The sequence below is a fragment of the Anolis carolinensis genome, chromosome 5, assembly GCF_035594765.1.
Source record: "Anolis carolinensis isolate JA03-04 chromosome 5, rAnoCar3.1.pri, whole genome shotgun sequence".
Taxonomy (NCBI): Eukaryota; Metazoa; Chordata; class Lepidosauria; order Squamata; family Dactyloidae; genus Anolis; species Anolis carolinensis.
Window position 1 is genome coordinate 138,547,204 of NC_085845.1, and position 15,168 is coordinate 138,562,371.

The 15,168-nt window shown below is 38.6% G+C and overlaps 1 long non-coding RNA gene across 1 annotated transcript in view; it reads right to left on the bottom strand.

The window, feature by feature from the left end:
- Positions 1-8,336: 8,336 nt before the first annotated feature.
- The window catches only part of LOC134299467 (uncharacterized), a 52,014-nt gene continuing 45,182 nt past the window's right edge, over positions 8,337-15,168 (bottom strand). Inside the window, exon 2 of the long non-coding RNA XR_010006684.1 lies at positions 8,337-8,532. This is a non-coding gene — a long non-coding RNA (uncharacterized LOC134299467). The remainder of the gene's footprint in view (positions 8,533-15,168) is intronic.

Genomic DNA, 15,168 nt, shown 5'->3' on the forward strand with positions numbered 1-15,168 from the left:
CCCCTTTTCCAGGCCCCCAGGCCATATAACCTTGAGGGACATTTCCAGGGGTCCTCCCTTCACCCAAAGTGGGCACCAAGTGAAAACCATTTGTTACTCCCCTTCCACCTCCCCCATTTCAGCCACCACCATCATACATTCCTTACTCCAACAGCAACGATATGGAGTAGGCATGAATACCCGTACTCTTTTATTTTTTTATTAAGGGGAAAAATCCTACTCAGCCCCTAAAGTAGCTTCAGCTGGGGTTGGGGGGGTGGGTAGTCTTATCTCAGCCTCAAAGATGCTACAAGATTTATTTGCATAGTCATTTCTGAAGCTTATGTAGATAGGTTCTCTCATCTGAGATTTCAAATTATGATTCTAATTTGAGTTTATGTTTTCATGCTATGGTGATGGGTTGTAGAAAAATATTCGAGGGTAAAGATGATCCATCCAAGACAAAGCAGCATTCTGCATTGCGACTGATGGATAGCAGTGCTCATTTAATCATTTTTTAAAATTATAGTCTTTATAGTGTTGATGATGTGATGAAAAAGGCACATTGAAATGGAAAACCAGTCTATAGAATAAAAAGTGTTTCCTATAGTCGGAACACCACAGCTGGGCACTTCATTATTATATAATAACAAAGGGTTTGCCATTATGACTGTCCATATTTCATCAAAACTAGGACTGTGTGCAGCTGTCATTGCTATAGCACTGGGATTTTGGAGAAGTTCCCTATGATCACATTGTCAGTGTCTCTGATAAGCAAAGGGGAAATGACACCATGCTTCAGACTTTTAGTATAAGAGCTGACTCTGCCCTTATCAAACTTGAACCTTACTGCAGTGGCTGGGTAATGTTCTCAAATAGTAAAATCACAATTCTCCATAGGAATAAAAGAGTTTTATTTTATTTTATCTATATCTCAACCTCCTCCCAATATGAGACCCAAGTAGCTCACAATATTAGTTTTAAAAAGAGCATAAATGAACCAAGACATACAATAGGAGTATAAAACAATTAAAAATTATATTACAAAATTAATTTGCAACACTTTAAGAGCAGATAAAGCATAATGATAAAAACAAAGTTCTTCCCAGTTAACAGCTTTTCTACAATGGCCCATTAACAATCTGAAGCGTGAGTAAACAGGAAGTTCTTTTTCAAAGGACAATCCATTCAGTGAAAAGAAGACACTGCATCTCCTGGGCCGAGTCTTTGCAGCTGGCACACTGGTTGAAAGGGTTCCAGGTCACACGTGGTCACCCACTGAACCATATATGGCTCTTAACTGACTGCAGTGTAGTTTACAGGCTTCCTTCTTCTTCTCCAACAAAATTATGGCCTTTTAAAATCCTGGTGAGCTACTATGTATGAGAAGGAGCTAAAGAGTATGCCAACTCTGCAGTCCTCAATTGCCTGCAGTCAAAATCAGAAGGGAAGAAGGAAGGTGAGTGGGATATGACATCCCATTATGTGTTTTCATCCTGGCACTGTTCCAATGTATGTCTGTATTCATGTCATGTTTGTCAGAAGGAATGAATGAGAAAAGACTGTGTGACCACAAGCCCCAGGTGCATCTCCTACATGCATGCAGCCCCTGACCCAAAGCTCTAAGCATTGACCCACATATGTTTAATACATGGAAAAGAGAGTCATATTGCACTGCTTCCAGTGGTTCCATGCTTTGCTGGGCCCATCTGAACATATACAAAGAGGTGCTTATAATACATGCAGTTATAGACAGGTAAATGCTCCATGCCAGGCAGAACCCTAACTTTTTTTTTTTCGTATCAGGAGCAACCTGAGTCACTTCTGGAGTGAGAGAATTGGCCGTCTGCAAGGACGTTGCCCAGGGGACACCCGGATGTGTTTGTTATTTTTACCATCCTTGTGGGAGGCTTCTCTCATGTTCCCGCATGGAGCTGGAGCTGATAGAGGGAGCTCATCCTTGCTCTCCCCGGGTGGGATTCAAACCTGGCAGCCTTCAGGTCAGCAACCCAACCTTCACGTCACAAGGCTTTAATCCACTATGCTACCGGGGGCTCCAGAACCCTAACTGATTGAGAATTACATATTTGATAGGCATATAGATGCACCTTTGCAAGTATCCTTCCTAATACATGAATTTTGGAAATATTGCCAACAAGGGCATAGCTGTACCAAGAGGAATAGCCAATGGGGTGCTGTCATACTTCCTCTCTGTATTTCACATATTCTGTAGGGAATATATGAAGACGCCTTAATAGGCTCTTTCCTGTACATTTTCTGGTGGTGAGGTGGTCTGAGAAGTGACAAATTCAGACTTTCTTTAATATTCTTGACCTCTTCAGGGTCAATGTGGTAATTTTAAAATATTCCTTGGAATAAGTGACAAAAATGTCCAGCTATAAAGGAAAATACACCGTCCAAATTTGATTAGGGGCCCTTCTTAGAGAGTATGCCGACTCAATTAATACTGAGGTGACAGAATAGGGAAAAGATAGTCATTAAATTCAGAAATGGAAATCCAATGGACAAAGTACTCAAATGCACCGAAAAGATATAGTTCAATTCTGAATACTATTAGCTGCACAAGTTTTAAAGCAGAAGCTTCTAATCATGCACTTAATTGGTATGCTATTAGTTGTATTTTCAAATACGTGCTTAGTCTGATAGCTCTCTTTTAATCTTTTGTAATAAGATGCTCCTGCTTTGTTCTCTCTGTTCCATGCAGCAAGCCATGGACAAACATTAAATATAAAATTGGGTCTAGAGAGGATTTTTTTCTACACTTTTTTAAAAACAACATAAAATGCAACAAAGAGGTGATTTTAGAGACTGAACTGAGAGCAGCTATTTCTCCTAGAGGTACTCAGGCCATGTTTTTAATGTCTTACAAACACATATTAAGTCAGTTTTTCAGCCCCCTTGTGGTCCATGTGTCAGAAGGATGCAAAGAAAATGGGATATGCAGGTATTCCATATAGTAAATACAGCTACATACAGGCAGTCCCCGAGTTACAAACATCGAACTTACAAATGACTCATAGTTAAGAATGGGGATGAGACAACAGGAAGTGGGGGAAATCTACCCCTCGGAAGGGAAATTCACTCCTGGAAGAGTTGTCATGGGGAAAAAGTGTCTCTACTGAAGTTTTCTCACCAATCCTTGTTTCTACATTTTTCAAAATCCAATTATGACAGGGATTATGACGTGAAATCTCACACAGATCTGTGTATCCCGCACAGGCCTGTGAGTCCAGGGCTGTCTTCCTCCACCATCCCCACAGTTCTTTTTTTGTCTCGGAATAAAATGGAGGGCAGACAGGGAGCATCCACCGGAAGTTCTTTTTTAATGCTTTGTTATGTGCTGATCTTTATAAAATATGAAGAGATTCCCATGTGCTTACTATGAGGATCAACGCATAATGGAGGAATTTTTAAAAATTTCCCCTGGATTTCTCTTTTTCCTCAATTGTGTTTTCAGACTCTGTTAAAGTTTAGAAATTTTAAAATAAAGATTTTTAAAGAGTTCCAATGGCTCTCCTTTCTGTTCTGTTTAAACCATGTGGAAATCAGTTGTGTCTCTGTGACAGCCTGAGGGGGGGGGGGGGGGTCTCACAAAAATGTGCATTTCCCAACCAGAACTGGGATGAAAGAAGACTTCTGTATTCTGTGTTTTGGCTGCATGCTCCCATTCAGAGCAGATTTACCAGTAACGTCATCTAGCCACCCACCCCCATTTTGATCCATTCTCTCCCGTTTCTTTTGTGCCATGTGGAGGGGTTCCTTGGTCTCCAAATCAAAGCACAAAAGGACACTGAATTTTATTCATTCATCAAAATATTTATATCTTGCACTATACTTAAAGATCTTTGGCATACAATAAAATCAATGTAACCTGTTTAAAACAATGTATAGTAATGGAAATACAGTGTTCCCTCGCTACTTCACTACTTCGCGGTTCACTTTTTGTGGATTCGCTGTTTCGCGGTTTTCAATCTATTTATAAATCATAAAAAATACAATTTACAGCCTAAGGAAGGGAGGAAGGAGAAGCCAAAGGGAGAGAAAAGGAGCACAAGCGGCAACAGGAGGAGGAGGAGGAGATTTATCAACACATGATTGGTTGATAAAGACTTAAAATAGTGTATAACTACTAAAATAATGTATAAATATTAAAATAAATATAATGTTCCTACTTCGTGGATTTTCACTTATTGCGGGTGGTCCTGGAACCTAACTCCAGCGATAAGTGAGGGAACACTGTAACATCTATTGGTGGGTCACAGAAGAGAGATCCTACAGTAGAGCTCAATCTCAGGAAACACACATAGGGGGAAATGCTTCCTCATGTCTCAAGGATTCAAGCTATTTAGAAGTTTGAATTGAGATCAGAACTGCATTGATTCCATCTAACTGAATCTTATTCAAGACTGAAGTGTTCTCCAGTATATTGAGGATACAACAGGCTAGTTAAAGGGGTACAGGACAGACAGCATTGCACCAGCAGCTCAGTCCGGCATCTGATGCCTTAGGCAGCTGCCTCATAATCCCTAAAATTATAGTCACTCTAGTGATAACCATGTTTGGAAGCCTCCTTCAATCATTTGTACCTATGCATTATCTGAAGGAAAAAGCAGGCTATCTCATTCTATGTGAAGAAAGGAGTCATATTGTGCTTGGGATGAGAACCATGGCTCATTGATGTTTTCCCACCCATGTTAGACTGGATGTACTGAACATGTTGCAGGTGTTGTTCTTCTAAATGGAGTTAACATTTAAGAATTCACTGGGAGAGCAATGAGGGGGAAAATACAGGGGGATGCATAGAAGATTGATGACAAAATTCAAAGACCGCTTCTTGCAAATGACAAAATTACTAACAATTATTACATCACAGGAAATCTTTTAAGTATATCCACTGACTATTTTTGTTCAGGACTGGAACTAGGAATCCAGATTTCCAGAGGAATATATCACATATAATTGAATTAAAGTGGAGTAATATCTTTCTTTTCATTCCTCAATGAGAGTGGTAAACAGTTATCTATTTTACTTTTTACTGTTACATTTACTTAATAGAAGTCCCATTCAAAAGTCTGGGTAAAGCAAAGAGTAGGTCACCAAAGGATTACCCCCCTCCCACATCAGTTAAGGCAGTGTGACCCACCAAAAACACCCCAAAATTCCTGGACCCACCCTCATTTAATAATTGAGCAAAAATGCTCCCCAACAATATCAAGAGTAGCAGTTTCCTTATAAACACGTGTACAAACCCAGCCAAAATCAGCTGAAAACAAAATACAAAAAGAACTTCAAAAATGAAAAACAGATATCAAATTGTGGCTACTTTCCAAGGAACATTTTTGGTTGAAAGCATAATCATGACACCAATACCTGGGACTGCCAGGTGCTTGCTCCAGCTTTAGATGCTTCCTTTCTACCTTGCCATTTTTCAGGATATTTTCATAATGTAATATATTAAATGCAATTATCATATGCTATATTTTAGAATGAATACATACTGGTCATATATGGAAAGAATCTCCTATTTGTGCTTCATTTTAATGCCTGTGTAAGACAGTTACACGGCTCTGTAAAAACTCCCCCCAAAGCCCCATATCCTGAAGAGATGAACTGCAGCCGTTAGCAACTACTAATGGAGATTAGAGTCCAATTCTCACAGCTACTTTCTGACAGGAAATCGAGAGTGAAATGGACCCAGACTAGGAGGGCAGTTTGGCAGAAAAGATTACTGTAAATTTGAAAAGATGGAGGAAGCCACTGAGCATTTACACAATCAGCAAGGCACTGGAAGAAATACGCTAATTATTCTCTCCTTGGAAACAGCTGCTATTCCTTTACACTGTATGGTGCTTAAGTTAAAATGTTTGAGCCCAGAGAGATGTCCCAATGTTAACAGAACAATTTTGGCAAGATCATGTGGGGCAAGCCTGCAGTCATAGCCCGATATTAGCAGTACTATGGCATCTTAAAGAAAATGTTCTACTTACCTATCATCCAAAACGAAAACTGCATTATCATGATAATCATAGTGTTGTTATATACAGTAGAGTCTCACTTATCCAAGCTAAACAGGCCGGCAGAAGCTTGGATAAGTAAATATCTTGGATAATAAGGAGGGATTAAGGAAAAGCCTATTAAACATTAAATTAAGTTATGATTTTACAAATTAAGCACCAAAACATCATGTTATACAACAAATTTGACAGAAAAAGTAGTTCAATACGCAGTAATGTTATGTTGTAATTACTGTATTTATAAATTTAGCACCAAAATATCACGATATATTGAAAACATTGACTACAAAAATGGCTTGGATAATCCAGAACCTTGGATAAGCGAGGCTTGTATAAGTGAGACTCTACTGTAACTTCAAGTTGATTCCAGCTTATGACAATCCTATCCAAGGGTATTCTTTGCAAGATTTCTTTAGAGGAGAGTGTTGCCTTCATTTAAGAGTGAGAGAGCATGACTTGCCCAAAGTCCCCAGGGACTCTTATTGGGAATTTGAATCCTGGCGTCTCAGAGTCTTAGTTCAATATTTAAACCAATATTTAATATTTCAATATTTAAACCAGTGGTTCTCAGCCTGTATGTCCCCAGGTGTTTTGGCCTACAACTCCCAGAAATCCCAGCCAGTTGTTAAGATTTATGGGAGTTGAAGGCCACATTTGGGGACACACAAGTTGAGAACCACTGCTCTAAGGGCTCATCTGCACGTACACTCCACTGGTTGCCAATTAGTTTCTGGGCAAATTATAAGGTGTTGGTATTGACCTTTAAAGACCTACATGGTTTGGGTCCAAGTTACCTACAGGATCACTTTCTCCCACACAATCCTCCCTGAATACTTAGGTTTTCTGTGGGGAGGCATCTGGTCCAGCCTGCCAAAACCTGACTGGCAACCATCATCCAGAGGACCTTTTCATCAGCCATCCCACAACTGTGGGATGACCTACCGGTAGAGCTCTGACAGCTAAATCAGCTGTGGGAATTTAAGACACGAGTGAAGATCTATCTCTTCCGGCTGGCCCACCCAGTTTTAATGATGAATTTTAAACTTCCACTCTATGTCTAATTTTTGTTTTGTGTATTTTAATATGTATTTTATGGAAATATGTTTTAATATGTGCATTCTACTGGGTGTTTTACAATGATTATGTATTTTGATTATTTTAGCAGTGTTGTAACTCACCTCAAGTTATGAGGAGAGGCAGGTAAGTAATACAATTATTAATAATAATAATAATAATAATAATAATAATAATAATAATAATAATAAATTCAAAGATAGTCCAGAATAGCAATACTCTGGACTAGCCTCAGGGGTGACTATACTGCCTATCTCCATCTCAAGACAGGGCAAAGTCCAGACCATCTAGCAGAGCTAAAACCAGTTTGGCCCCACTGGATGGCCACCTTATCTTAGATGTCCACATCACTGTAGTCAGATAGTTATGAAACCAATTTAGCCTCTCTGGACTGTCACCTGATCTTAGGTATATATAGTGTTCCCTCACTACTTCGCGGTTCACTTTTCATGGATTTGCTGTTTCACAGTTTTTCAATAAATTCTAAAAGAATATTATAAATCATAAAAATTTACAATTTACAGCCTAAGGAAGGGAGGAAGGAGAAGCTGAAGGGAGAGAAAAGGAGCCCAAGCAGCAACAGGAGGAGAAGGAGGCAATTTATCAACACATGATTGGTTGATAAAGACTTAAAATAGTGTATAACTACTAAAATAATGTATAAATATTAAAACAAATAAATAAATAAAAACAGGGAGCTCTGGCATGGACTGGTCCATGAGGTCACAAAGAGTCAGAATCAACTGGGCGACTGAGCAGCAGCATTAAAATAAATATAGTGTCCCTACTTTGCGGATTTTCACTTATTGCGGGTGGTCCTCGAACCTAAGTCCTGCGATAAGTGAGGGAACACTGTACATCACTGCTGCTGGACAGCCATGGAGCTCTGGGAATGCTATTAACCATCACTGGGTGTCTTTACTGACATCAACAAAGGCACCCATATGACCAGGGAGAAAAAGGGAGGAAGAGCCAGTTCAGCTATTCATACTCACCACGAAGTGTTGGACTGTCCAGAGTTTCAGGGAAACTCTAGCATATTCCCCAACTTTCCATTGCACTGGATTAAATTGGGTAAACACATTTTACCCTGAGTTACAGACCAGAAGTCCCTGGACATAATTTAGACATCCGGGAGTGACTTCTGGCCTGGTGCAGGGTCAGTGTAGACAAGCCCTAAGAAAAAACTTACAGTACTAGTTTCTTCATATATTGCTGCAATCCTATACCCACTTCTCTACAGTTGCCTAAAGTGCACAACATGATTTATTTCTGAATAGATGCTTATGATTACAGTGTGTATTATAGTCTAGATATGGCTGGTGAGCCTACCCAGCTTCTACATGTGGTTCTTTCCATTCAGCATTGCAGGAAGATACAATTTTAATTGTCTTGCAGCATTGTTGGCTTTCTATCTTCACACTGTTGAGTCATTGCTGTTATTCTGTAAATGAATAGATGAAAGAAGAATTTCAGTCAATTCCCAAATCATTATCCCAAATACATCCCCTTAAATATGTGTCCATCTGCTATACTAAATCTGCATAACATCACTCACAATGGATGTGAGAACCAATTTTTTAATTTTCTTGTTAGGTATGATACACTGAGCTCTAACCATCAATTATGTACCCAATTTATGTACCCCCTTGTAACTTTTTTCACAACACCTTATCCCCAGCTGCACAATAGCAGATGAACAAGCCAATAAGCAGCTCCACCCTCAAACTAAATGACTACTGGTTAGCTGTAAGGAGGTGCATTCCTGCCTTCTGGCTTCCATTTTGCAGAAGAAAAGAAAAAGCATTCTTCTTCCTGTTGATCTGGAGTGTAACTAAAATAGCACATCTTTATTTTATCCCAGCACCTATTAAAACCTTAGCTCACAGATTCTGAGTGAGAGTCAAACTAGAGCCTGTTGCAGACTTTGTATCTCAGTCACTCTATACTGTGATTAGAAAGAGGGTTTGACCATCGCAGATTACTAGGGTAGAGGAAATGGCCAACCTATAAAGAAATTTTAAATTTACCAACTAACACCAGGGACCCCCCACAGCTAAAAGAATTGGATGAAATCCAATCAATTAACAAAAACGTATCTTGGTATCAATACTTCCAAATTAAGGAAACCTATAAAGATGACAAATCTGAAGGGTTTGAGTTAGTACAGGGCTTTTGGGATAAAATCTGCCAGGTGAACAAGAAAACCATATCCATATTATAGAGCAAATTATTAGAATGGGAAATAGAATCAGGGGGTACCACAAATGCTATGATTCGATGGGAAAAAAACATTGGCCGTTTAATTTATATACATGAATGGGAGTCAATTTGGAGAAAGAAAAGAAAATATACATATTCCACAGATATGAAAGAAAATTGGTTGAAAGTCCTACATAGGTGGTACTTAACGCCAAAAAAAAATTGGTCTAATGTATAAAAATGCCAACAATAAATGTTGGAGGTGCAAAACACAAATTGGATCTTATCATCACATGTGGTGGAACTGTAGGAAACTAGAGAAATTCTGGACAACTGTCTTAGAGGAAAGCAACAAAATTTTAAAAACAAATTTCACAAAAACGCCAGAACTTCTCCTGCTGGGGTTGTATGATCAATCAGCTATTGTAGACAAAAATACAGATAAATTATTTACCTTCTTTATTACTGCAGCTAGAATGGCGATCGCAAAACAGTGGAAAAGCGAAAGGGTGCCAACTAAAGAATCGTGGTTGGAAAAATTGATTGACATAAAGGACATGGACAAATTAACTTATTTGATGAGAAAGAGCAACGGAAGAATGCAGAAGACCACAAATTGGTCGTTTGAGGACTACCTTAAGAATGTAATTTCCAAGAAGTGATAATGTAATATGTAAAGGAAAAGGATAAAGACCGGAAGTAAACCCCTCCCTTATGTGTTTTTTCCTCACAACCTTTGACCCACTACACCCCCTTTTTCTCCCTATCCCCTCCCCTTACATCAATCCTTACCCCTCCCCCCCTTCCCAAATGTAAATGTGTTTGTGTTTATTGTTATTACTGTGAATATTTGTAAACCTTCAATAAAAATATTTTTAAAAAAGAAAAAAAAGAAAGAGGGTTTGAATGTTCACATACATATATAAAATATACAAATAATTATTATAATTAAACTATAATTCTGAAAATAAAATATTTGAGGTGAGGAATATTCTCCAATCCCACTTCTAGATAGTTTTGCTGCCAGTAGTGCAGTTTGATCTCTATTCATTCTTAATGAGACCTTGTACAGTTAGCATTCAGCCAGACCAGACTGCTATATAGTCATGGAAACTATATACTAAAATATTGATCTTGCTTTATGAAACTCCCATTGATCATGTGAAACAATAATCTTTTTAGGCAACTGCAACTTGGCACTGAAAGAATGGAAGAAGAAACTATGGCTGTTGGGAATACTGAAGTCTTAGCCAATTTATAATTGTGCAGTTTATAATTGCAGCATCACACAATGGTTGTATTCCTAAGAAGGGAGCATTATCAGAGCTACTTCATCAAGACAGAATTAACAACATGATCAATATCAGAATAGCCAATGGTTCCCAATGCAGTCACAGTTCACAATCCAGATTGGAGCTCAGTGAAATGTCATAGTATCTTGTGGCCAGCCAGAAAAATGTGGTGCTCACTTGTGTGGTGAGACTTCTCGCTGTATTATGGAACATTTTATGTATCTTGAACCTGTGTTTTTCAATAGGATATCTTACTTAGTTCCTCATTGTGCCACAATAGAATTCTTTAACCTGGCTGCACATTGTGTCAGCAACAAGGCTCTTATCAACATGGTTACATCTTGTAGTCTGCAATAGAGAATGCTGGCCTGTGCTTTGGATATTGGAGTTACATGCTTTGCAGGAGCAAATGCTTGTGATAAGTACACATGACCAATATTATAAACCAGATGAGAACTCTTGAGAAATGGGTGAGTGTTTCTAAAATAGTATCCAAGGAAGCTCGCAGATGTCAAACCAGTTCAAAAATAACCACAAAGAGTTTGTCTGTCATTAGTTATTTTTGCTGTAATATTTCAAGCTGATTCAGTGCTTGTCCACATTGAGTGTTTAAGAACATCACATTTGCACAAATGAGTTTTTCCCCTTTATTATATTTTTCCACTTGAAGTTGGTATTTCAGGAAACTATTTTTTTTTCAAGTACCAAAAAAACTTTTCTTAAAATCCTCCATAAATCTGTACAAGTGTTCAGCTGAGCCCACACAGAATGAGATTGAGTCCTGAATCACACTCCTTTTCAGAAGGAAGGTCATAGTGACATCTGGTGGCCTAATAAATTTGTCCCAGCCAATTGCGCTAGGAAGCAAATTAAGAGACAATGACAATCCCATCCAAGCAGAAAAGTTATCCTTTCATTCATGTTTTCTTATATGTTCAGTAAGGATTAATCAAAGAAGTCAGTAATGAATATGCTATCCCAAAGTCTTGCTGAAATAGTGTAGCTTAATTAGCCATCATGTTAATGCATACTGTTGCTGACATAAGATGCACAGCTCAGAAGGATTTTTTAATTCACAAGCTTTCATAAATAGCAATTAACGTTGATCCAGCTGGCAGGGTAATTGCACCATTACCAAGGGAGAGAGCATGCACATGCCTGAGTTAAAAGTGTCAATGGGGAATTGCTTTAAAGACGTCATCTGGGATGGTATCATCCCATTGAGCAATGGGGAAAGGTGCACTTATTTGCCCAGAATGGAGGGCCATCCTGTAGTCAATGTGAGATTCACCCAAATATAAAATGACCCCCTCCCCTTGGGAAAAAATCTGACTTTGTTCAGTTAACAAAAGGCTAATGAATGCATGTAAAGGTTTATATGGGAAGGGGCGTAATTTAAACCATATGGGCTTCTTAAAAGCACCTCCATATAAATAATAAAATATATAAATCAATTTTATTTGTATATCGCTCTATCTCCCCGAAGGGACTCGGGGAGGTTTCCAACGTAAGTAAAACATTCAGTTACCAGCATAGAACATACAACATAGCCATACTAAAAACATCAACATATTACTAATAAAAACAATAAACCAAACATGTTTAAAATTCAGTTCCAGTACTACTCCATTGGGTGAAATTCAACTACCAATGGTGAGAATTTCACGGTGGGCCCAAGCAACTATTTGAAGTAGCATAGGGCCGGGAAGTGGGTAAAGTGCAAACTGGTGGCCAGGATAGGGTCAGGGCTACTCAATTCCAAGGACTACTGAGCATTTATAGGAGAACTAGGGTAGTATGTATGTTGTCTCATAAAGATGGGGAAGGCAGTAAAATGTAAAGCAGGGTCCTATCTGGTGGCCAGGGCAAGGTCTGAGATTAATCATTTTCAAAGGCAGGTTGAAACCCTATGTTTTAAGGTCCCTGCAGAAGGAGGATGGTGATGGGACCTGTCTTATCTCTCTGGGGAGTGTGTTCCAAAGGCGGGGGGGGGGCACCATTAAGGCCCTCTCTCTCGTCCCCACCAACCATGTTTGAGATGGAGGTGGGAGCAAGAGAAGGGCCTCTAAGGTAGATCTAAGAGTCCATGCCGGATTGTAAGGGGAAGATGCAACCTTCATTAACTGGGTTTGGAAATAAAAAGGTAGCCAATGTAATTCTTTCAGGATTGCGGTAATACAGCTTCATTAACTAGCCAGAATGCAAGCTATCAGATTCTGCTATAACAGAAGCTCCTGGACTCTGGTATCCATCATCCATCTTGTCAAGATTCAGTTTCAGTTTCTTAGTCTTCATTCAGCCCATTAATCCAAATAGCATGAGTTACAACAGTGCATGGATATACAAAACCATTCCAGATACAACCAACTTTTTGAATCAAGTTTTTGGATTAGACCAAAGATGTGTTTAGGTTTAAACAAACAAACCTCGCTTTTGTGGAGTTTTATACTGTAATGTATTTAAAACTTTTTAATTTTATAGATTGCTACATTGTTTTATAACACATCAGTCCTTTGGTAACTCTAGGATTTGTTTATAGACCCCCGTGATATCAAAATTTGTAAATACTGTAGTTCGATCATATGCAATGATGTAGTAAAATGATATCACTTATATTAAATGGCTAAGAAATAAAAAAAAGTAACAGAGAGAGCTTGTGAAATGGCAGGAGGATACAGCAAGGTAAGATTAAACATGACTGTAGTACTTAGCATGTTGAAAAATCAAGGTTTGCTTTCTGGGGGTTTTTCCCCAAAATATTTTCAAGTTGGTTGAATCTATGAATGCAGAATCTCTGGATATGAAGGGCCCACTGTAACTTTAATGTGTCTGATTTTTTTGCATTTTTGATATCTGCATTATTGTGAATGCCTTGAAAGATGCTTTGAGTTAGGATACAGATAAATAAAATCAAATAAATAAATCTCTCATACATAATCTTATTTTCCCCACCCCATCCTTCATTTATTATTCCTCAACCCCCGAATTCACTTTTGAATGTGCTCTGAATAAATCCTGTTGATGAAGAATGGCACAGAGAATGACTTTCTTAATCCCAGAAGAGAAAAGCAAAGCAAAGCAAACTCAGAAGTCTACAGATTTAGCATTCCGGTGGGTATGTCAAAGAAAATCCCACTTATCATGCACATTGAAAGAAAGCCTTTTCTATTTAGTTTGTGTTTATTTATGAGTAAAAATCTGCATAAAAGGCCTCACATAACCAGTCTGGAGACATAGATCTGTCTATCTTGTGGGGTTTTAAAAGTGTAAAATAAAACATATGATAATTATTAAGTGAAGGAATTGTCAGCGGGGATGATGGGTAGCAGAGTGAAATCCAAAAATTCACCATCCCGGTTCACCTCCTTCTCTCCAGACTGTTTCCCCGTGTGGAAAACAGCACTGGACAAACTCACTCCAGCAGACGAAGTCCAACTGTTGATTATCTTTATTTACATGATCTATTTACAGAACAGAGCAAATTCAGTCCTTTCCTCCATGAGTGCTTGCCGAAAGCACCATGCACACACACACAGCTCATCTCTCATCGCTGTTCTCCGCTCGACACAGGAAAACTAACTCCCTTGCATTCCACAGGAACTAGATAGTAAGTCCCGGTCAATACACACTTGACCCCATTGGTCCTGTGATACATCAATCATAGCAGACTCTCATTAACTCCATAATTGCTGAATCCAGATTGATTTTAACATTTCACAATACACAATACCCTGACAATTCCCCTCCGAAATGTTCAAATCAATTCTCTACATATACTTTAACACTCTACACACTTGATCAATCTTTCTAGAACTTCCACAAGATAATACATGTATACATACAGTCTTTTTCAATCACATGTAAATTGTTTTGATCACAATACATCAACTCTCTTCTTGAATCTTTATGAACACAATTGATGCCAGAACCATAACTTAATACACTGATGCTTCACTTCATTAATCAATAGTTTTCCCAACCTCTGAAAACTTAATTCATTGTGCCACATAGATTAATTTGATGCTGCCAGACTATATTACAACTCACTGCTGGCTTAACCATGGATTTCAAATTTCTCTTAAAATCCAATTTCTTAAAACCAATTCATTACATAATCATACTTTTCCATCACAATTATTCACAAAAATGATTTAACTCTCTCTGAACATATATACATATTTCAATTTTCCATTCAGACTAATAAACAGGCACAATGTTTTTGCATCTCTGGCGCTTTGGCAACACCTGTGCCAATTGACAAGTTGGAGACCACTGATCAACTGATTCAATCTCGGTCTCAAGAAGAGATATATCTTCACTTTTTTCTGTCACCTGCTCTTCACTCTCAAGCTTAGGTGATTTTTTCCCTTTACCCCCTCTCTTCTGACTCTTCTGGGGAGTCTGTACTTCCCCATGTTTCACTGGAGCAACCATCTCCTCCTTAATGGTTCGTTGCATATCCTTTTCAACAACAGAACCCCCTCCACCTGAAGCTTTCTGTACCTCCGCTTCCTTGGTGGAATTGTTATGAAACAACATCTCTTTGTTCAAATGCAACCTGTCCCAGCCTTCATCCCTCTCAAAGT